Raw genomic sequence first — 25,547 nt, 5'->3', positions numbered from 1 at the left:
AATGGAAATAATAATAGTACTTATAGCTTTGGGTTGTTGGGATGATTAAATGGTTTAATAAAGATAAAGCAATGAATCCAGACTGGCCTGGTTACCTTGAGGAATAGGTGGTGGGAAACCCAAGGAGGAAGTAAAAATAGGAGCAACCAAAGAATTAATATTTCATAAATATTAATGTAGTTATTTTTTCCTTATAAGAATTTACATTTATAAATTTACCTCTAAGAACTGTGTTGGCTGCATCCCATAAGTTTTGGTATGTTGTATTTTTGTTTTCATGCATCTCAAAATACAGTCATGCACCACATGACAACATTTCAGTCAATGACAGACCACATATACAACAGTGGTCCCATATAGCCTATGTGTGTAGTAGGTTATAACATCTAGGTTTGTGTAAGTACACTCTATGATGTTCACACAATGATGAAATCACCCGATGACACATTTCTCAGAACCTATCTGCATCGTTAAGCAATGCATGACTGTATTTTCTAATTTCCCCTGTGATTTCATCTTTAACCCATTAGTTATTTAGGAGTATGTTGTTTATTTCAATATATTTGTGATTTCTCCCTAATTTTCTTCTGTTAAGGATTTCTATTTAATTCCATTTTGATCAGGGAATATACTTTGTATAATTTCAATCCTTTTAAGTTTATTTAAGCTTGTTTTATGAGGTAGTATATGCTCTATCCTAGAGAATGTTCCACATGCACTTGAGAAGAATGTGTATTCTGCTGTTGTTGGGTGGAGTGTTCTAGAAATGTTTGTTGGGTGTAATGTGCTTATAGTGTTTTTCAAGTATTTGATAGCCTTATTGATCTTCTGATCAGTTGTTTTATCTATTATTGAAAGTAGAGTATGCAGTCTCCAACTATTACTCTTGAACTGTTTGTTTGTCCCTTCAATTCAATCAATTTTGCTTCATGTATTTTAGGTTTCTGTTGTAAGGTGCATATGCATTTATTATTGTTATGTTTTACTAATGGATTGACCATTTTATTATAAAATTTTGTTCTTCATATCTGTCAGGAATTTTTGTCTTAAAGTATATTTTCTCTGATATTATTATAGCCACTGTACTTCTCTTTTGGTTCCTGTTTGCATGGTATTGTTTCCCATTCTTTTACGTTTAACTCTTTTGTGTCTTTAAGTCTAAAGTGTGTTTCATATAGTTGGATCATATTTTTTTTTTTGTGAGGAAGTTCAGCCCTGAGCTAACATCTGCCAATCCTCCTCTTTTTGCTGAGGGAGACTGGCCCTGGGCTAACATCCATGCCCATCTTCCTCTAATTTATATGGGACGCCACCACAGCATGGCTTGACAAGCGGTGCATCGGTGTGCGCCTGGGATCCGAACCGGCGAACCCTGGGCTGCCGCAGCGGAGCACGCGCACTTAACCACCTGTGCCACTGGGCTGGCCCTGGATCATATTTTTTTAAAAAATCCATTCTACCAATCTCTGACCTTGTTATTTCTTTTACTATATTTTTTGAGTTATTTTCCTAGTGGTTGCCCTGGGACTAAAATTAACATCCTAACTGAAAACAATCTAGTTTGCATTAGTACCAAGTTAATTTATATTTATGTATGTAATTACCTTTATCATTGCTCTTTATTTCTTCAGGTGGATTCAGATTACTCTCCCACATCCTTTTATTTAATTTGAAGGAATCTCTTTAATATTTCTTGTAGGGTGGGTCTGCTAGTGATGAATTCTCTCAGTGTTTGTTTATTTGCTAATGTCTTAATTTCTCCTTCATTTTTGAAGGATAGTTTTTCTGGATATAGAATTCTTGGTTAAAATCTTTTTCTTTCAGCATGTTGATTATGTCAACCTGCTGTCTTGAGGCCTCCTTGATTTCTGATAGAAATCAGCTGTTATTTTTATTGAGGATTCCTTGTATGTCATGAATTGGTTTTCTTTTGCTACTTTCAAGATTTTCTTTTTGTTTTTGTCTTTCAACAGTTGTGTCTAGGTGTGAATCTTAGAATTTGTTTATTTGGAGTCCACTGAACTTCTTGGTTTGTAGATTAATGTTTTTCATCAAATTTGGGCTGTTTCAGCCATTATTTCTTCACATATTCTTTCTGCCCTTTTCACTCTTTCCTATCCTTCTGAGACTCCCATTAGGCATATGTTAGTATGATTGATGGCTTCCCAAAGATCTCTGAGGCTCCATTCAATTTTCTTCATTATTTTTTCTTTCTGTTCCTTAGACTGGATAATCTCAAGTGTCTTATCTTAAAGTTCATTGATTCTGTCTTCTGCCACCTCAAATCTGCTGTTGACCCCCTGTAGTGAATTTTTTGTTATTGTACTTTTCAACTCCAGAATTTATATTTGGTTCTTTTTTATAATTTTTAATTCTTTATTGATATTTGCTATTCTGTGACACATTGTTGTCATTCTCTCCTTTAATTCTTTTTGTTTGTTTGTTTTATACATAGACTTTACCTTTTAGAGCAGTTTTAGGTTCACAGCAAAATTAAGCAGAAAGTACAGAGAGTTCTCATAATCCCTCCCCCTCCCCACACGCAGCCTCCTTCACCATCAACATCCTGCACTAGAGTGGTACATTTATTAGAATTGATGAGCCAACACTGAAATATCATTATCACCTAAAGTCCACGGTTCACATTAGGGTTCACTCTTGATGTATGTTTTATGGATTTGGACAAATTTATAATGATATGTATCTACCATTAGAGTATCATATGTAGTTTCCTTGCTCTGGAAACACCCTCTGCTCCACCTATTCATCCCTCTCTCCTCCCATACCTTTGGTAACCACTGATCTTTTTACTGTCTTCATAGTTTTGCCCTTTCTAGAGTGTCACATAGTTGGAATCATATAGTATGAGCCTTTTCAGGTGGGCTTCTCTCACTTAGTAATATGTCTTTAGTGTTTCTCCATGTTTTCTTGTGGCTCAATAGATCCTTCCTTTTTAGTACTGAATAATATTCCACTGTCTGGATGTACTACCGTTTCTTTATCCATTCACTTCCTGAAGGACATCTTGGTTGATTCCTAGTTTGCCAATTATGACTAAAGCTAATATAAACTTTTGTGTGCAAATTTGTATGCAAGACATAAGTCTTCAACTCATTTGGATCAATACTAAGGCATGTGATTACTGGATCATATGGTAAGAGTATGTTTAATTCTCTAAGAACTCCCCAAACTGTTTTCCAGAGTGGTTGCACCATTTTGCATTCCCACCAGCAGTGAATGAGATTTCCTGTTCCTCCACGTTTTTACCAGCATTTGGTGGTGTTAGTGTTTTGGATTTTGGCCATTTTAATAGGCGTGTAGTGGTATCTCATTGTTGTTTTGATTTGCAATTCAAATTACATATGATGTTGAGTATATATATATGTATATATATATATGTATATATATAGTCCTTAAACAATGTATTATTTAGTTTTGCCTGTTTTTATGAAAATAGTATTATAGTGGAGGTATTCTTTTATGAAATACCTTTCTCCCCCTCAACTTTGCTTCTAAGGTTCATTGATGTTGACAAGTATAGCCGTAGCTCTTTCATTTTCATTGTTGTAATGTATTCCATTGTTAGAGTGTATACCATTCCATTGTATAGATGTCAGTTACATCAAGTTGGTTGATAGTGTTCAAGTCATTGTTCCTTACTGTCTTTCTGTCTAATTTTATCAGTTAAAAGAAAGTGGGGTATTAAAATCTCCAAGTATAATTGATGAAATCAATAGATATGGAGAATAAAGAGGATGATCCAGTTTAGGGAAAATAAGAATTCTTTTTTTTGCTGAGGAAGATTAGCCTTGAGCTAACATCTGTTGCCAATCTTCCTCTTGTATGTGAGCTGCTGTCACAGCATGGCCACTGATAGATGAGTGCTGTAGGTCTGCGCCTGGGAACTGAACCTGGGCCACTGAAGCAGAGTGCACCAAACTTAACCACTAGGCCACTGGGGCTGGCTCAAGGAAAATAGGAATTCTTGATAAATAAATATAAAAATATAGGCCAGATGTTATAATCAGGGATAAAGAAAAGTTTTTTCCTAAACTTGAAAAAAGTTCGTAATTTCAAATTCAAAGTGCCTACTGTGTTCTTGACCAAATTAAATGAAAGTAGAAGCACATCTAGATTTTTTCTGGAAAAATTTTGAATTTATGTGATATAGAAAATCTACTGCAAGCTTCTAGGCAGGAAAAAATTGTTGCTGTATTTCAAGGGGCTCAAATAAAGTGAGCCTCAATATTTCCTACAATGCAGAGTGCTGGAAGGTAATAGATCATGTACCAAAGAGATTTGTAAGAAAAAGTCTGTGCTTCAAATATTATGTTCCTGGTGAAGATGTTATTCATATGTATAGACAATAGAAAGACATTCTCAAATATGCAGAGACATGGAAAATGCACTAGTCACACATCACTGAAAAAGGACTTGAGCTCCTTGCTGATCAAAGACGATGTATCAGCATCATCTGGGAGCTTGTTAGTAATGCGGAATCTCAAGCCCCTCCCCAGATCTACCAAAATTAGAATCTGCATTTTAACAAGATCCCTAGGTGATTCATATGCACATTAAAGTTTGGAAAGCATAGCTCTTACTGATCAAAAGTCAAAAATAAGAAGTAAAAAATGAGGAAGTCTGACTATAAAAAGACTACATTATCCATTGATACAAGTTAAATATATAGAACTGTCTAGATAATCCTTGAGCATTAAAAATTATCCTTGAAAGATATCATATACAATATAAAAATGTATAAAACAATAATTTGTATTTGTGCTGTTAGGTTATATTGACCAAGATCAGTATAATATGGGAAATAAGATTGTGCTAAATTCCTTGCTTCAATGAGGGTGGGATCATTTCACAAAGGAAGTGGCGTGAAGTGCCTAAGACAAATGACACATGCACTTATTAGCTGTAGAAATTAAAGTGAATGAATTAAACCATTGTTTAAAAAATCTTTAAGATAGGGTTAAAAACACCTCTGGGAGGAAGACGATGTGGAAGCAGTGATTTAATATTATTATTTTGTGTTTCTGTTCTATGGTCTGCCAAAATTGGTGATGTCTGTTCTCTCTGGACCAGATCATACTTTGATTCTTTTTTTTTTTTTTTAATTGCAACAAAAGTGGGAATTAAAAAGATGCTGAAAGACAGAGACTGGTCAATGAATTTTGTCAATTTCTTCCTTATTGATTGCAAGGCCGAGTATTAGTGGACCATTTTCTATCCTGCTTCCAGCTTCTTCCTGTGACTTCTCCACAGGTCCCAGTAGTCCTAGGGCTAATGGGGGCAACAGCAAAGGGGTTTTGTGTGCAGTTGGCATCCAGCAGCCAACCACTGTAGGGACATCCAGGTGAATGTGACACTCTGGGAGTGAGGGCAGGAGGAAGTGGAAAGTGGAAAGAGTGTGGCTCGATTCTTTTCATCTCTTTCTTCAGAGCAGATAGCATGAGCCCATGGTCTCAAATTCTTTTTGCCTTATTTCTGGCACAAAGGAACAAATTTCATCTAATTTTATTTTATTTTTCCTCTTATTTAAAAATCAATAATATTATTATGAAATATTTCACATATGTAGATAAGTATAGAAGTTACAATTGTGAGCATCTACAGACCTACCAATCAAGTTTATTAAATCTTAAGATTTTTGCCATCTTCACTTGAGGTATTTTTAAAGAAACAAAACATTATAGTTAGAGTTGAGGATGGTGGTATACTCCTCCCTAACTCTGTTCCCCTGCCCCTGCTCCAGAAATAACCACCATCGTGCATTTAATATCTTTCATGTTAATAGTTATAGTTTTTAGAAATACTTTTTGTACACACCTAAACCTCCACAAATGTTTAGCACATTTTTGCAGATTTTGAAAATATGTTATTATTCTGTATGTCTCTTTCTGCAACTCATTTTTTTCCTTGAACATTATATTTCTGAAGACTCTCCATGTTAATTACATGTGGCCCCAGTTTATTCATTTTAACAGCTGCAGTTTTCCATGGTTGAATATGCCACAATCTATCTAGTCCCCTGATAATGGGGTATATGATTTGTTTCCCAACTTTTGCCCTTTCACACAATGGTGTGAAGAATATTCTTATGCAGGTCTCCTTGTGCGTGCATGTGAGCTAAGTTTCCTAAATATTACCAAATTGCTTCATAATGTACCTGTCCCTCTCTCCTGTCTCCTCAGCAGTGAATGAGAAGTCCTACTGCTCCACATCTTCATCAACATTTGATATTATCTGACTTTAAAATGTTTACCAATTTAATGGATGTAAAATTGTATCTCATTGCTGTTTTAATTTGCATTTTCCTTGTAATTTTAGGGGCTGAATGCCTTTTCATAAGTTTATTGGCTACCCAGAGTTTCTCTTCTATGAATTGCCACTCATATTCTTCGCCCATTTTAAAAATTAGCCTTTTAATCTTTGTTTCCCATCAATTTGTAGGAATGCTCTATGCATTCTGGATAGAAATTCTTTCCTGGTTGTGTGCCTCCTCCCAATCTGTGGCTTGACTTTTGTTGCTGTTTGAAGAATCTTTTAATGATTATGTAATCAAATATGACAATATAGATTTTGCTTTGTGTCCTTTAAGAAATTCTTTCCTACTTTAAATTCCTACAGATATTCTTTTATATCGTATTCTGAAAATTTCTACCTGTTACTGATTTTTGTGTGTAATGTGAGGTAGACACACCTCACCTTGTTTTATCCCAAATGGATGGACAATGGTCCCAACACTGTTGACTGGTTTATCCTTTCTTCTCTTTGTAATGCCACTTCTATCCTAAGCCCAGTATCACTTTGCTAGAATTTAAGATCTGTGATGGCAGAGATCTTGGCCTATTTAGTTCATTGACGTATCCCAGGCATCTAGGATAGAGCCTGCACATAGTAGGTGCTTAATTTTATTGGTGAATGAATGAAAATGTGAATTGTGTTTCTGGTATAGAACATAGCAAGCATGACTTTTAAACAAAGGGACTTTAATAAGGTGATTTAAGAGTGTTCAGTGTTCTCCTCTCTTCTTTCTGAGAGGCAGCCCATGTCTCTAAGGGTCCCAGATACCTTGTAATACCTCATATGAGAACAGTAACCCTATGAATCCCATCTTTTCTAGTGAAAAGAAAAAATTGTTCCACTTCAGTAATAGATATCACAGGATCCATTACATAAGCCTTTAAAGATAGATGTTATGTGATAATATTCAGGTCTGAATGGGAGAGGATAGAGGATGAAATTTAATTGGTTGGGTATGTCACATGACTTTTACTCTCACCTCCTGTTTTTTTGTGTGTGTGAGGAAGATTAGCCCTGAGCTAACATTCGTTGCTAATCCTCCTCTTTTTGCTGAGGAAAATTGGCCCTGGGCTAGCATCTGTGCCCATCTTCCCCTAGTTTATATGGGACGCTGCCACAGCATGGCTTGACATGGTGCGTCAGTCTGTGCCTGGGATCAGGACCTGGGAACCCCAGGCCGCCAAAGCAGAGCACGTGAACTTAACCATTACACCACTGCGCTGGCCCATCCTGTTGTTTTTTTTTAAGGAACATATTACTAGAGGGCTTGGCTTGAAAAGGGGTGATTGGCAGGTGGGGAGGGAAGAGTAGGGTGATGAGTGTGCTCCATGGCAGCAGTCACAATCCTATACGAAATTGCCATAGACATTGTCCTTCAGGGCTTCGGTCAGGTCTAAAATTGAAGGTTTTCTTGAGTTTACACTCTATTTCTCACGCCTTGATAAGGGCTTCCTTGATTGGTATAAAATTGTAGGGAAAAACAAAAAGCAGTGATGGGTTCATATAATGCAATTCATGGAGGAGAATCAGAAAGAAAATCTTGGCATAAATACCTTAAACAATAACTTCAGTTGGAAAGAGTTGTTTTAATTGGACCTTCTACCCAATTGGACCTTTCTGCCATGATGTCTGAGAAATCAGCATCTCATGAGGATCTGGAGTCTAATCTCTGTGGCATCATGGTCTAAATGGCATTTTGGGTTGGCCAATGGAATCCCTCCATTTCTGCTGGGTGCACATAGATGTATATCCCTTCATGTACATTGTGGCATAAAAGGAGGCACCTCTCTGCTGCGGTCAAACCTGATGATGCATCTGTTTGAGGGGTTGCCCGGTGGAAAGAAGACAGATTGGCAGTGAAGAGCCCTGGGCTTTTGTCCTGTTCCCAGGCAATCTGATCATGTTACCATATTCACAGCTTTTAAGTCAACAATGAGCAATTTGCCCATCCATTGCAGCAAATGACATCATTTGATCCCCTTATCAATTTTTCTGAAGGCAGGAATCTTCACTTACCACATGACACGGAAGTGTGTGTTGCTCTGTGCATGAGACTTGCTTAAATCTTCATACCCTTCCAGTGTCCTCTGAAGGAAAAGTTAGATTTCCCTCCTGTCTCCATCCCTAACTGCTCAGATGATCCTCCCTTAATACCCTTGTTATGAGTTTTGTAAAGGTTTGTGTTTTATTTCCTCTCTGTTAGTAAACTGAGAAGTCTTTGAGAATAAGGAGTTGGCGTTATTCACATTGGTATCCAAGGGCCTAGGACCATGTCTGGAGCCTGAAGGGAGTAGAGTATGTGAAGTGAAATGCGGTGGAAGCTTGCCTCAGTCTACTGACTCTTTCAGCTGGGCCACAAGAACTTGTTTGTGACCCAGACTAGCGTTCTATGGTTGATCAGCTTCCTTTCACTTCAATTTGTAGGTATAGTTTTTCATTCTTCTTTGTTTTTATCTGCTTTGAAATGGTGAACATTTATAGAAATTGGTAGAGTAGGTATAAATGTCACTTCTAAAGGGCAACAATTTATTTAAGGCTCCTTCTAGCTCTATCCTGGTCTGAGTCATTGGCTAAGAGTGTCAGGAGAATTTATAACATTAAAACAAGTGTTAAGTTCCAAGTGATAATATCAAATGACATGGTGAAAATTATAAATTTACCAATATATCAGAACTTGTTTCCAGAGCTAAAACTCATCTTAACGACCTGAATTTTTATGTCCACCTCTCTTCGTGCATTTGTCTTAGATCAGTTTTCTAAATACAAACTGTCCAGGGATGGACTATGTTGTGAATCTGGTTATCAGAATTGATAGAGTTAGAGATCCCAACTCAGCAACATTTTACTGAGTCATTCGTTGTGAGAGGCAAGAATAGTCCCGCTGAGTAATGATTTTTTTCTACGGGCAGCTGGATATTAGCCATACATCAGTGTATAGGACCCTGAAAAGGAAACAGTAAATAGGAAGGCATTTAATTCTCTTTTTTTTTTTTGCTGATGTGATATTTTTGTTGATGGATTATATTTCTGGGAGAAAGGAGGCTTCTAGATAAGTAGTACCATTCTTTCAAATTGAAAAATGTGAAATGTGTTAAGAGTTCCTGGGGACTTGACTGAATAATCAGTTCTAGGAGCTTCATCTGTCTATAAGACCCAAATTTGCTTCCCTGCAAGAGTGTATTGGTCCTTGGGGCCTCCAGGAAGCAAATGTTGACAGCAGCGCTTAAATCAGTGTGCTGTTCTTTACTGCAGGCATTTTTGCCTTGTAGAGACATCATGGTCATGCTGTCGTACACTTTTTTTCCCTCATTGTAGATTACATTTTCCAGGTGAATAGAACTTGAAGCCTTCAGATGATATAGCATCCCTATGAGAAATTATGTAGCTGGTATAGAGACCTATTCCCAAACAATTACCAAATAAAGCAGCCTTCAGAGCCTGCCATTATACTACTGTTACCCGCAGTCAGGTACTGCCATCCATATCATTTCCCAGGCAGGAAGCACCTCATTTTCAGTGGCATGCTGTGGACCCTTGTGTCAGACCGACTTTGGGTGTCAGGCCTGAAAAGGTCTCACTTGCTATTTAGGCAGCAACTCATCTTTCCTATGCCAAACTGCTTTTAATGAGGGGGTGTGAGTGGTTCAGATGTGCTTTCTCCCTTTTCTTTCAGTATTTGTAAAACTAAGAACCCTGTAAAAGTTTGCTTTTGTGTGCACTCATTGGGATACATATTTTGGTAAGCGCTGACACCTTTTTTTCCCAGAGGAATCAGCTGTCTCTTTTTTGCTTACCTTGCTACACTTTCATTTTTAATACTCCGGTCACTCTTTCAAACGCCTCAGGGAAGTAAGTTGACGGTTCAGTGGGAATGGAGAGAGGAGGAAATGTACAGAAATGTTTTCCGGGTTGTATTATTTATGAATTTATTGGTGGTATTTATTATCTTTCCAATATATGGAGAGTTTCAATATTTTAACTGTCATTTTGATGTTTTGTTCTAAGCAGCAAGCATAAATCAGTTTTCTAAGGAAGGAACACTTGGAAAAAAATCTCCAAAATAGAACATTAAGGAGCCTAGCACTAAGTCACTGACATGTATATTTCTGCATAAATCATATAGTAAATATCATAGAAACTTAGTTCATTGGATCAAAGTCATATTTATTTAATAGCAATTTCTTTTCTTTCAACATTCCCCAACAATTTATCCAATTAGTTACTTACTTAGAACAGATAAATGTTAATTTGGTCTCAAAGATTTGAATCCGTGCTAAGTGAATGATTTTATTCATCTCTTTGGTAATTCAGAGTCATAGTTCATAATTTGGTAATCTGAGATGCTGCTTCATACTTGTGAAACTTTCTCGGTATGGCAGACACTGCTGATGCCCTTGCTATGAAGAAAATATGCCATGTTGTGGAAAAACACAAAAGGAAAACAATAGGAAGGAATAGCCCTTCTGAGCAACCTCATGCACAATGTCGATGTGTTACATGCTTTACTGAGCAGACATCTCATATGGGGCTCAAATGTAAGCAAGGTGTTATTATTACCATTTTACAGATGAGGAAACTGAGGCTCAACAAAAATAAATAACTGGCTGAAGAATAGGAAGAAGAAAAGCAAAATACCATTTTTTCTGATGCCAAAGCCCTTACTCATTCTTTGCTACATCATGTTTCCAGAAGGAATTCCATAAATGCAGAGGTAGAACTTCTGTTCAAGAAAAACATTATTTTGCATTTAGAATTCATTTCTGGTGATGTTATTAGATGTGCTCCTTACTGCTCAGGATTTAAGTTGAGGGTTCTTTAGGGAAGGAAGGAGGAAGAAGTTTTTAGAAATGTTTTCTGGGCCGTATTATTTATGGATCTATTTATTGAATTTATTATCTTCCCAGTGGGTGGGAAACGTCAATATCTCAATTGTTATTTTGAATTTTCTAGGGAAAAAGACACTTGAAATAACCTTCAATCTTAAACTAGGACCCCAGCCTTGATTAAGTCATTTGAATATTCTCCTATAAAACAGAATTCATCCAAACATGGCCTGTCAAACTTTATATCAGATGATATAAGTATGAATTTCTCTAGCTTGTGAACTAATCTGGCACTTATTTTTGGTATGATTCTTCTGTCTTTCCAACCTGATTAGGCACTGAATCTTATTAAAATGAATCAGCATTTCTTTGAGCTAATTTTGGGCCTAAGGTGTCCCTAGCAGAATTGAGCCTTGTCTATTAAATAGTGTGTTAGACTCTATCTGTTCTCTTTATGCTTTTATGATTGTATTGATTTATCATCTGCACTGTTGATGGCCTTCAGGGAAAGAAACATACAGCACACACAGAAATTCTGGTTATTTGGTAAATTATAAGTGAAGTGATTACAGATGGATAATGAATAAATGTTGAGTTACAAGTGATATTTTTTCTTCATCAAAAGAAAAAAGAATTTGAAGCATCTTTATTTTATTGTAAACCAGAAAATTGTGACTATTCCTTTTTGTCTCCTAGGTATCTGTGTTAATCTTAACATGTTTGCAATTGCATCACATTCATTTTTAATAGGAATATTAAATAAAGATGATTAGTTTTACTGGGAAGTTAAAATGAGCTTTTAAAATTTATAACTTTCAGATGCCAGATTTTTTAAATACCCCCACTTACTTTTTCTAATATACTCTTCTTCCTCCATCCTCCAATCCAAATTTTAGAATCCAAATAGTTTTGCAATCTGTGATAAGAAAATTAGAATCTAGATCCAAATGCAAGCATGAGAACAGTGAAATTTTAAATGTGATTGATCTCCAAATTCAGTGTGGTGTCAACAGTTAATATTATAGTAAGACTCAGACTTATATTGACTCTCTCTGCATTCAGAGATTTAAACTCATATCGGGGCCTACTCTATTCCCTTCAGGCTGTGCACAAATGTAAGTCAACTTTGAAGAAATATGTTGTAATGTAATCCAATATAGGTAGAAGCTGAAGGAAATTTACAAAGAGAAACACAAAGGTAAACCTCAGGGGCTTGGTTCTTTGGAAGTCAGATGGTAACTTTGTCTTCTCCAAATCTTCACAGCCATGCCCATCGGCATCAACCCATCCACTCCCCGTGGGAGTTGCAGGATCCCAAGGAACATGTTTGAACCATCTCCCGAGTCAGGAATTGGAAGAAGAAAAATAAACCTTTGTAGAAGCACGTCACTAAAAATCTGTCATTGCTTGTTGTTGTCTCTTTAATCTGATTCAATACTTTTTGGAAGATTTTACAGATAATAGAGATTGTTTGTCAATGTATTTGATTGAATGCTATATCATAGTCATTTCTTTTAAAGTTTGGCATTAAGTTGATATCCTACAATATTGTTTTGGTTTTGGCATAATATTGGTGCATAGAAACTTCTGTGGGAAGGTAACCTGCAGAATGTCTAAGTATGGCTCATATTTGTTTTTATAACTTTGGTTCAGCTAAGTACTCACTGTAATTTCTTGCATGTATATAAAGAGAAATCCCATAGTAACCGATTAGTATGCCAGGTACAAATACAATGAGTAAGACCCACATGGCTTCATGTTTATAAGTTAGTCAGATACAATTCTAGGTAGAATAGTATTGAACTGTATTATTAGAAAGGCATAAGAAATAGAACTATCAGCCTCAGCCTCAAAGGAATTTTCAATCTGGTGGATGAGACAGAATATGCAAAGAAATGAGTCACTCGATCCTTACAATGCATCATGCAAACAAGTGGAGGCCCAGTGCACCATGCCAAGAAGGCTCACAGTAAAGTGGTATTCAGCAGTATGCCATTAAGGAAGACTCCCTGGAGGTGGTAAACTTTTCTGAATTTTTTTTTAAAAACCTTTAAAAATTAGTATATGATTATAAGCTCTCTGAAAGTTCAAACAATTCAGAATTACCTATAGTACTGGATATAAATTTTCCTTCATATCCTTCCTCAAACTCAAAATTCCACTCACTTATCTAAAGATAACTTCTGTTATCATTACTATGTAATATACTATACATCTATTCAGATATCTATTGTCTATCTATCTATCTATCATGTCATACCATATACATGATTCTGCAATTTGCTTTTTTTAAAAAATTTTCTTTTGGTGAGGAAGATCAGCCCTGAGCTAATATCTGTTGCTAATCTTCCTATTTGCTGAGCAAGATTAGCCCTGAGCTAACATCTGTGCCCATCTTCCTCTGTTTTATATATGGGATGCCTCCCCAGCATGGCTTGATGAGGAGTGTATAGGTCTGTGGCCAGGATCTGAACCTGTGAACCCTGGGCTGCGGAAGTGGAGCACGTGAACTTAACCACTATGCCGCTGGGCTCGCCCCCAATCTTCCTTTTTTTGTTTGAGGAATAGTGTCCCTGAGCCAACTCTGTGCCAATCTTCCTCTATTTTGTATGTGGGATGCTGCCACAGTATAGCTTGATGAGTGCTGTCATGAGGTCCACAGGCAGGATCCAAACCTGGGAATCCCGGGCCACTGAAGCGGAGCACGTGAACGTAACCACTATGCCACTGGGACAGCCATGCAATGTACTTTTTAACTTGTCAATATGCATTAGAGATCTTCTCATGTGAGTGTCTGTGTGTGTGTGTGTGTGATCATTCTTTTGGAGAATTTTACATAGCATGAATGTATCATAATTTAAACTTGCATTTATTGATTAATGTTTACATTTTTTTCTATCACAAACAGCATTGTAATACACATCCTTGCAGTTAACTCATTTGTTTATTCACTTGATATTTATTGAGTCATTACTATATGTCAGACATTGCCTTAGGTGTGGCAAAAACAAACACAAAACAAACAAACAATAACAAAAATACATGGTTCCTGCCAGAATTGGAGCCAGAATGAGGTGAGTGAGGCACTTGCATTAGGCTCAAAATTTAGAGAGACAGCAAAAAGTTCAGTAATCAAGATAACATTTTAATGCAATATTTAAAAAAATCAAAATTAATTTAAAAATTCCATGATAAACAAAATTTTGAAATTTTAAGCAAAAGCAGAATCTGTACTTAGCTTACAGTCTAGTTAAGGAGATATTAAATAATCACAAACTATTATTAATATTACTATTACTATTGTAAGGATCAAATGAGTTTGATATATTTAGGTTGTATCATGAATAAATTTTGAATTTTGTTAAATGCTTTTCATGTATTTAGATTATCATGCATTTTTTCTGTTTTAATTTGTTAATATAGTGAGCTACATTCGTTAATTTTATTTTGTTGTACCAATCCTACATTCCCATGATAAATCCCACTTGATCATGATTTCTTATTTTTTTTGTATATTATTGTATTCAACTTATTAAGTTTTTGTTAAGAATATTTTTTTCTATGTTCATGAGGGGTATTACTCTGTAATTGTCCTTTCTTTTAATATTGTTGTCTGGTTTTAGTAATAGAGTATTGCTGGACTCATAGAATGAGTTGAAATGCTACCTCCTCGTACAGTTTCTAAGAGTGCCAAAAATTGATATTATTTCTGCTTTAAAAGTTTGGTAGAATGCATCAATGAAGCCACCTAGGCCTGGAATTTTCTTTGTGAAAGGTTCTTAACTATAAAGTCATTTTAAAAAATAGATATAGGGCTATGTGAGTTATCCATACTTTTTGAGTGAGCTTTGATAGTTTTTTTTTTTCCCAATGAATTTGTCCATTTCATCTAGGTTGTCACATTTAGTGACATAAAGTTCTTCATAACATTCCTTTATTACCTTTTTAATATCTGTAGTTATGTCCCCTCTGTCTTTCTGCTATTGGTAATTTTTAATTTCTTTGTCTCTTTTTTTTTTCCTGATCAGTCTGGATAAAGATTTATTAATTTTATTGATCTTCTCACAGAAATAGCTCTTTGTTTTATTTTTCTCTTTTATTTTTTTCTGTTTTCTATTTCATTGATTTTTGCATTTATTTCTGTAATTTCCTTTCTCTTGCTTACTCTGTGCTTGATTTCTTCTTCTTCTTTATTTTCTTAAGGTAGAAACTTAGGTTACTGTCCTCATTTCTAATAAAGGCATTTACATCTATAAATTACTTTCTAAGCACTGCTTTAGTTGCAGTGTACAAATTTTGATATCTTGTGTTTTCATTTTCATCAGTTGAGGATACTTTCCGATTTCTTCCTTGACCCATAGATTATTTAGCAACGTGTTATTACATTTCCAGATATTTGGGGAATTCTTCTTATCAATTTCTAATGTAATTCCCTACTGCCATAAAACATACTTTGTATGGCTTGAATCCTTTTAAATTTATTGAGACTTGTTTTGTGGCCCAGAATATGGTCTAGTTTAATAAATATTCTGTGTGCAACTGAATAGAATGTATATTCTGCTGTTACTAGGTAGAATGAAGCTGATAATGAATTTGGTTTCACAAAAGAAATAGGAGACAAGAGACAAAAGAAACAATCAGTAGTTTGCTAAACGTAGTTGCTAAACTAGCTTAAATATCATTTGGTTTATTGATAGTGTTCACGTCTTCTGTATCCTTACTCATTTTCTGTATACTAATTCTATCAATTGAGAGAAAGATATTGAGATCTCTGACTTATGGGTTTATCTTTCAGTTCTATAATTGTTTGCTTTATGTATTTTGAATCTCTGTTACCAGGGACATAACAATTTAAGATTGTTATTCTTCTTGATTTTTATCTACTTTATCATTTTTAAATGATCTTATTTATCCCTGGTAATATCCTTTACTCTGAAATTTATTTTGTATAATATTATTATAGCTACTCCAGCTTAGTTTTTTAGTACTGTGAGTTTGATATATTTATTTCCATTCTTTCATTTTCATTCTATCTATAATTTTATTTAAAGTCATTTTTAGGGGATTGCTGGCAAGATGACAGCATAGGAGCACTCTGAACTCACCTCTTCCCACAGATACAACAAATTTACAACTTCCTGTGGAACAATTAGCACTGAGAGAGAACTGGAGACTGGATAAAAAGAACCCCCACAACAAGAGACAACACTGGAAGAGATGGAAGAGGCAGAAATACCTTTCTGCTGAGTTAAAAACCACATTCTAGCCACAGCACTTCACAGACAGGAGCAATCCTAAAGGTACGAAGCTTTTCCTGGAGGGGTGGGGGATCTGAGCAGGAGGGCTATGCCACAATAAGCAGCCTTTGAATTCAGCACAACTGAGATGAGTGCCATAATGCCTGACTTTGCTGTCTATGAAAACCAATGGGGAATACCCCCTGCCCCCAAAACTGTCAAACAGAAGAGAAAGAAAAGCCTACTCCTAAAGGGCCAATGCACAGATTCTCCTGTTCCAGAAACCAACACAAAATCAGAAAGAAAGGTGCATAGTCCTTTGTTGAAAGAGACTCACCTGATAGGCTGTGGATGCATATCAGAAAAACAAGAGGCAGCTAGGTTCACCTCCACAGGGACGGAGACACTGGTGGCAGCCACTATTGTGACCTAGTACAGGCATGCTGACACGGGTGCTGGCAGACTTTATTGGATTTCTTCCTCTGGCCTGTTAGTGCAGAGGTTTGCCCCACCCACTAGAGCACCAATTTAATCCAGCTCAGCCAGGTTAGGTAGCCCAGCCTAGGGACTGGCCACCCCCACCAGCAAGCCCTAGGGGAACCTGTGGGCCCACATAGGTGGGGTGTGTGGAACATTTGCAGCTGGGCAAATGGGTCTGTCTCAGTGGGGTGAGGCAAGCGTCTGGGGTAGCACTGCACTGGCAGGGTGTGTGGGCCTGTGGGCAGTGGGGCTTGTCGGCTGCAGCAGACTTGTGCCACTGGCTTTCTCAAACAGCCAGAGGGGATCTGCTCCACCCTCAATGCCTGAAAAGATTGTGTGCTGCCACATCTGGGGCCAGCCCCACCCAGTGTGCTACTGAGAGAGCTGACAACAGCCTCACAGGCCAGAGGCCTACAGCAATTATGAGCCCCTGAGCCTAGCAACCAGACACTCTGGGGGCCTGACTCACTTAACAGCAAAACAGCAGCAGGTGTGTACTATTAGACTTTGCAGCCAGCTGTGGTGGGGCTTGCCCCACCCAATAAAATGACTAAAGTGACTGTAGCAGCCACATGCAGCTGAGCCATGCAATAAGCTGGCCTGGGAGGCCAGCCTAGCCTACCTTTGCACCCATAGCAAGAGCAACCCCACCACAACAGAAGGGCACATGTAGCCCACACAGGAAACACTCCTGGAACATTTGGCACTGGTGAGAAGAGAGAAGCACGTTGTTGGGCCCCATAAGGCATCTCTTATATAAGGCCACATCTCCAAGATTGGGAGATGTAGCTGATCTACCTAATACATAGACACAAGCACGGAGAAGTAGACAAAATGAGGAGACAAAGGGATAGGTTCCAAATAAGGGAACAGGGCAAATCCTCAGAAAAAGAACTAAACAAAACAGAGTTAAACAATCTACCTGATAAAGAGTACAAACTAATAGTCATAAGGATGCTCACTGACCTTGGGAGAAGAATAGATGAGCACAGTGAAAAAAGAATTGGAAAATATAAAAAAGAACCAATCAGAACTGAAGAATATAATAATGGAAGTGAAAAACTCACTAGAGGGAATCAACAGCAGAGTAGATGACACAGAACAGACCAGCAAGCTGGATTGAAAAGTAAAGGAAATCACTCAAGCTGAACAGAAAAAAGAAAAAAGAATTAAGAAGAACGAGGACTGTCTAAGAGAACTCCAGGACAATGACAAGCAGACTAACATCCATATTATATGTTTCCCAGAAGGAGAAGAGAGAGACAAACGGGCATAGAACATATTTGAAGAAATAATAGCTGAAAACTTCCCTAACCTAAAGAAAGAAACAGACATCCAGGTACAGGAAGCACAGAGAGCACCAAAAAAGATGAACCCAAAGAGGCCCACACTAAGACACATTATGATTAAAATGTCAAGAATTAAGGATAAAGATAGAATCCTAAAAACTGCAAGAGGAAGGCAACAAGTTACATACAAAGGAAACCCCATAAGGCTATCATCTGACTTCTTAGCAGACACCTTACAGTCTAGAAGGGAGTGGCGTGAGATATTCAAAGTGTTGAAAGGAAAAAACCTACAGCCAAGAATACTCTACCCAGCAAGGTTGTCATTCAGAATGGAAGGAGAGATAAAGAGTTTTCCATACAAGCAAAAACTAAGGGAGTATATAATGTATACTAAAGGAGTGTATAATAAACCAGCCTTATAAGAAATGTTAAAGGGCCATGTTTAAGTGGAAAAGAAAAGACCACAAATACGAATAAGAAAATTATCAAAGAAAAAATAATCACTGATAAAATCAAATATACAGTAAAGGTAGCAGATCAACCACCTATAAAGCTAATATGTATGTCGAAAGACAAAAGTACTAAAATTGCTATATCCAGGATAAGAGGTTAAGGGATACACACACACACACACACACAACAGGTTAAATATGATATCAAAAACATAAAATATGAGGTGAGGGGAGTTAAAGTGTAGGGCTTTTAATAAGAGGTCAAACTTAAGAGACCATCAACTTAATATAGATTGCTATTTACATAGGTTATTATATATGAACCTCATGGTAACCACAAACCAGAAAGCTATAATAAAAACACAAAAAATTAAGAGAAAGGAACCCAAATACAACACTAAAGAAAGCCATCAAACCACAAGAGAAGAAAGCAAGAGAAGAAGAAAGGAACAGAGAATACTAAAACACCCAGAAAAAAAGTAACAGAATGGCAAGAAGTACATACTTATCAATAGCTACTTTAAAGGTCAATGGACTAAATGCTCCAATCAAAAGACAGAGGGTGGCTGAATGGATTAAAAAAACAAGAGCCATATATATGCTGCATACAAGAGATGCACTTTAACCTAAAGACATTCACAAACTGAAGGATTGGAAAAATATACTCCATGCAAATGGCAATGAAAAGAAAGCTGGGGAAGCAATACTTATATCAGACAAAATAGACTTAAAAAAATTGCAACAAGAGACAAAGAAGGGCACTACATAATGATAAAGGGAACAATCCAATAAGATGATATAACATTTATAAATATCTATGCACCCAACATAGGAACACCTAAATATATAAAGCAATTATTAATAGACATAAAAGGAGAAATAGTAACACAATAATAGTAGAGGACTTTAACACTCCACTTACATCAATGGATAGATCATTCAAACAGAAGATCAATAAGGAAACATTGGCCTTAAATGACACATTAGACTGGATGGATTTAGTAGATATACACAGAACATTCCATCCCAAAACTGTAGAATACACATTCTTTTCAAATGCACATGGAATATTCTCCAGGATAGATCACATATTAGGCCACAAAACAAGTCTCAATAAATTTAAGAAGCTTTAAATAATACCAAGCATCTTTTCTGACCACAATAGTATGAAACTAGAAATCAACTACATGAAGAAAACTGGAAAAGCCACAAATATGTGGATATTAAATAACATGCTACTGAACTACTATCAAAGGAGAAATAAAAAAATACCTGGAGACAAATTAAAATGAAAATATGACATGTCAAGATTTATGGGACACAGCAAAAGCAGTCCTAAGAGGAAAGTTTATAGAAATACAGGCCTACCTGAAGAAACAAGAAAAATCTCAAATAAACAATCTAACAGGGCACCTAAAGAAACTAGAAAAAGAAGAGCAAGCAAAGCCCCAAACCAATAGAAGGAAGGAAATAATAAAAATCAGAGAGGAAAGAAATGAAATAGAGATTAAAAAAACAATAGGAAAAAATCAATGAAACTAAGAGCTGGTTCTTTGAAAAGATAAACAAAATTGAGAAACCTTTAGCTAGACTCACCAAGAAAAAAAGAGAAGGCTCAAATAGATAAAATCAGAAACAAAAGGGGAGAGATTACAATAGACACCTCAGAAATGTAAAGGATTATAAGAGAATACTATGAAAAGCTATAGGCCAACAAATTGGATTAATCTAGAAGAAATGGATAAATTCTTGGAATTACACAACCTTCGAAAACTGAATCAAGAAGAAATAGAGAATTTTGAATAGACAAGTCACGAGTAAGGAGATTGAAACAGTAATAAAAACCTCCCCCAAACCAAAAGTCCAGGATCAGATGGCTTCCCCAGTGAGTTCTACCAAACATTTAGAGAAGACTTAATACCTATGCTTCTCAAACTCTTCCAAAAAACTGAAGAGGAGAGGAAGCTTCTTAACTCATTCTATGAGGCCAACATTACCCTGATACCAAAACCAGGCAAGGACAACACAAAAAAAGAAAATTACAGGCCAATATGACTGATGAACATCAATGTAAAAATCTTCAACAAAATACTAGAAAATCAAATACAACAATACATTAAAAAGATCATACACCATGATCAAGTGGAATTCATTTCAGGGATGCAGAGATAGTTCGACATCCACAAATCAATCAATGTGATACACTACATTAACATAATGAAGAATAAAAATCACATGCTCATCTCAATAGATGCAGAGAAATCATTTGACAAGATACAACATTTATTTATGATAAAAACTGAATAAAATGGGTATAGAAGGTAAGTACCTCAACATAATACAGGCCATATATGACAAACCCACAGCCAATATCATCCTCAATGGTGAAAAACTGAAAGCTACGCCTTTGAGAACAGGAACCAGACAAGGATGCCCACTTTCACCATTCTTATTTAACATAGTATTGGAAGTCCTAGCCAGAGCAATCAGGCAAGAAAAAGAAATAAAAGGGATCCAGATTGGAAAGGAAGAAGTAAAACTGTCCCTATTTGCAGATGACATGATTTTATATATAGAAAACCCTAAAGAATCTACTAAAAAACTATTAGAAATAATAAATGAATACAGTAAAGTTGTAGGATACAAAATCAACATACAAAAATCAGTTGCATTTCTATACACTAACAGTGAAATAGCAGAAAGAGAAATTAAGAATACAATCCCAATTACAATTGCAACAAAAAGAATGAAATACCTAAGAATTTAACCGAATTTAACCAAATTTAACCAAAGAGGTGAAAGACATACACTGAAAGCTAAAAAACATTGTTGAAAGAAATCAAAGAAGACCTAAAGAAATGGAAAGATATTCTGTGCTCATGGATTGGAAGAATTAACATAGTTAACATGTCCATACTTCCTAAAGCAATCTACAGATTCAATGCAATCCCTCTCCAAGTTCCAACAACATTTTTCACAGAAATAGAACAAATAATCCTAAAATTTACATGGAACAACAAAAGACTCCAAATAGCCAAAGGAATTCTTAGAAAAAAGAACAAAACTGGAGGTATCACACTACCTGATTTCAAAATATACTGCAAAGCTATAGGAATCAAAACAGCATAGTACTGGCACAAAAACAGACACAGAGATCAATGGAACAGAATTGAGAGCCCAGAAAGAAACCCACAGATCTATGGACAGCTAATTTTCAATGAGGGAGCCAAGAACATACAATGAAGAAAGGAAAGTCTCTTCAATAAATGGTGTTGGGAAAACTGGACAGCCACATGCAAAAAAAGAAAGTATACCATTATCCTACACCATACACAAAAATTAACCCAAAATGGATTAAAGACTTGAATGTAAGACCTGAAATCATGAAACTTCTAGAAGAAAACATAGGTGGTAAGCTCCTTTACATGGGTCTTAGCAATGATTTTTGGATCTGACACCCAAATCAAAGGCAACAAAAGCAAAAATAAACAAGTGGGACTACATCAAACTGAAAAGCTTCTGCATAGCAAAGGCAACATCCACAGAACGAAAAGGCAACCTAACAATTGGGAAAAGATATTTCCAACCATATATCTGATAAGGAGTTAATATCCAAAATATATGAATAACTCATACATCTCAACAAGAAAGAAATAAATAACCCAATTAAAAAATTGGCAAAAGTGGCCGGCCGGTGGCACAGTGATTAAGTGCACGCGCTCTGCTTTGGCTGCCTGGGCTTCACAGGTTCAGATCCTGGGCGCGCACTGGTGCACCGCTTGTCAAGCCATGCTGTGGCGGTGTCCCATATAAAGTAAAGGAACAAGGGCACAGATGTTAGCCCAGGGCCAATCTTCCTCAGCAAAAAGAGGAGGATTGGCATTGGATGTTAGCTCAGGCTTGATCTTCCTCACAAAAAAAAAAAAAATGGGCAAAAGATCTGAACAGACATTTTTCCAAAGCAGATACACAGATGACCAACAGGCATATGAAAAGATGTTCGACATCACTAATCATTAGGGAAATGCAAATCAAAACTGCAATGAGACATCACCTCATGCCCATCAGAATGACTATAATTAACAAGACAGGAAACAAGTATTGGAGAGGATGTGGAGAGAAGGGAACTCGCATACGCTGCTGGTGGGAATGTAAACTGGTGCAGCCACTATGGAAAACAGTATGGAGATTCTTCAAAAAATTAAGAATAGAACTACCACATGGTCCAGCTGTTCCACTTCTGGGTACTTATCCAAAGAACATGAAAACATGAATGTGTAAAGATACATGCATCCCTATGTTCACTGTAGCATTATTCACAATAGCCAAGACTTGGAAACAACCTAAGTGCCCATCAATGGACGAATGGATAAAGAAGATGTGGTATATATACCCAATGGAATACTACTCAGCTATTAAAAAAGATGAAATCTTGCCATTTGTGACAACACAGATGGACCTTGAAGGTATTATGCTAAGTGAAATAAGCCAGATGGAGAATGTCAAATACCATATCATTTCAGTCGTCAGCAGAAGATAAAAACTACAACAGCAACGAACAAACACATAGATGCAGAGATTAGATTGGTGGTTACCAGAGGGGAAGGGGGGAGGCAGGAGGGCAAAAAGGGTGATAGGGCACATGTGTACAGTGATGGATGGTAATTAGGCTTTGGGTGGTGAACATGATGTAGTCTACACAGAAATTGAAATATAATGATGTACACCTGAAATTGATATAATGTTATCAACCAGTGTTACCTCAGTAAAAAAAAAAAATAATGATAAAGTCATTTCTCGTAGACAGTATATAATTAGCTCTGGCTTTTTGTCTGTGCTTCAGTTTGGATAATTAGCAATGCCATGTTTTCAAGTTCACTGACCTTTTCTCTTGTAGTGTCTAAACTGATGCTAATCTTATCTACTGAATTTTTCATTTCAGATATCGTCTTTTTCACTGGTACAAACTTCATTTAGTCATTTATTTTATAGTTTCCATTTTTCTTCTCATTACATTCTTATATTCCTTTACATCCTTGAACATATTTATTCTAGCTGTTTTAAATTCCTTGTCTGATAATTACATAATGTCTGTCACTTTGGGTTCTAAATTTGTTGAATGAATTTTCTCCTGGTTATTTGTCACATTTTTCTGCTTCACATGTACAATAATTTTTTATTGAATGTTAGACATTTCATTGAGGATCTTGGTTTTCTTGTTTTCCTTAAAAGCGTGGAATTTTGTTTTCATTGTGATCTTTTCTGGGCTTATTTTATGTTTTGTTACAGCAGGCCTACTGTAGTCTTTATTTGACTAGCTTTGCTATTCGAGCATAACCTTTTTAGGATCTCAATATGCTGGGCTCTCAATGAAGTCTCTTCACTACGACTTATCAAAACTTCAACGTCCCTCAGCTCTGTGTGAACTTGATTATTCAGATGAGATTCCCCTCTATTTCTTTGCTGCCTGGCTTTTCAGAGGTTCACATTACTCATTAAGTGTGATTTGCTTGGATTCCCACTCTCTAAACTATGGTCCAAAAAGTGCCTTCAGGCAGAAGGACAGAATGACCATAGGGCTTGCTTCAATTGTTTCCCTCTCTTCAGGGATCACAGTCATGTGCTGCCTATTACCCAATGTCTGAAAACAGTTGCTTCTTATAATTTATCCACTTTCCTATTTATTTATGGTGGGGGGAACAGATTTGGTGTCAGTTATTCCTTCATTACAGAAGTAGAAGTTCTCTTCCTAGTTTTTAATTCTGTGATGTACTGCATTTCATTGCTAATACTTATATTGATGTTTGTAATCCTACTTTTCATGATATATTACTCATATAACACATTTTTGGTTAATTTTACTAATATTTTACTTAGGATTCTTGTATTTGTACTCATAAGTGAGGTTGGTTTATAGTATTTTTTAATCCTATTTTTCTTCGACTTTGATATCAATTATGGTAATTTATAAATTTATTTAGGACATTTTAAAATTTTTTACATGCTCTGGAATAGTTTTAAAAACATAGAATTTATACATTGTACCTTAAGTTTCCTATGAAAATACCTGCATCAGATGATTTTTTTAGGAGGTAGAGGGAGAAGTTTGATTTTTTGGGGCTGCCTTTTAAATATTTTTTATGATTATTGATATAGTTGGGTTTTCTATCTCTTCTTTTTATTTTTTATTTTGCTAATTTTTTTCATTTTCTCTATGTTTTTAAATTTCTTCATATATACTTTTTTTGGTAATTCCCTCATTATTTATAAAATATTCACAACTTCTCTGCGTTTGATCCTTTCTTATTTCTAATGTTTTAAAATTTGTATAACTTTTTTTTCTTTGTTGCATTTGCCAAACTTTTCCGGTTTATTGTCTTTTCAAATAATACACTTTGATATTTTTAAGAAGGTGAGTATTTTCAGTAAAGTTTAGGAAAACGAAAGGGCTAAATAGAGAACAACATTATGTGAAGAGAGGGACAATATGCTAAAACATGCAGGCAAGATTAGAAAGTTTGTGGGATAATGACATAAAGGAAGGGGGTGGGTGAAGAATTTTGAGAAATGTCTTAAAGGGCAGGCAAGAAATTTCTGAGTTGAAACAGTAGATAATGAGAAACAATGGAATGTTTATAAGCTTCAGAGGCATACAGTGAAAGACTTGAAAGATATTTTTTTCAGTGGCTTTGATTGTATTGACATGTGCAGATATTGAAGGCAGAGATGTCTTCTTGTAGTGTTGTTGTAGAAGGTCAGGTGAGAACACAAGGATGATTTAACGAATTGTTTTAGAATTGGAAAAACAAACCCAACATACAGTATTGAGGGAAATATGGTGTGTAATTGACTCTGAATATAAGTGTGTGATTTTAGTGATGGGGAAAGGGAAATTTACAGAAGAGCACACTGCAAAGTGGTAAGAATTTGAGAACTGAAAAGTGGTGATATAAT

At 36.1% G+C, this 25,547-nt stretch overlaps 1 long non-coding RNA gene across 1 annotated transcript in view; it reads left to right on the top strand.

Annotated features, from left to right (window-relative positions):
• Nucleotides 1-12,531, top strand: part of LOC147917287 (uncharacterized) — a 44,413-nt gene extending 31,882 nt beyond the window's left edge. The window contains exon 3 of the long non-coding RNA XR_015552081.1: nucleotides 12,400-12,531. This is a non-coding gene — a long non-coding RNA (uncharacterized LOC147917287). The remainder of the gene's footprint in view (nucleotides 1-12,399) is intronic.
• The last annotated feature ends 13,016 nt before the right edge of the window (nucleotides 12,532-25,547 follow it).

This window comes from Ceratotherium simum, chromosome 4 (assembly GCF_057802395.1).
Source record: "Ceratotherium simum simum isolate JZ-2026a chromosome 4, ASM5780239v1, whole genome shotgun sequence".
Taxonomy (NCBI): Eukaryota; Metazoa; Chordata; class Mammalia; order Perissodactyla; family Rhinocerotidae; genus Ceratotherium; species Ceratotherium simum.
This window is presented reverse-complemented; position numbering and strand designations above follow the sequence as displayed.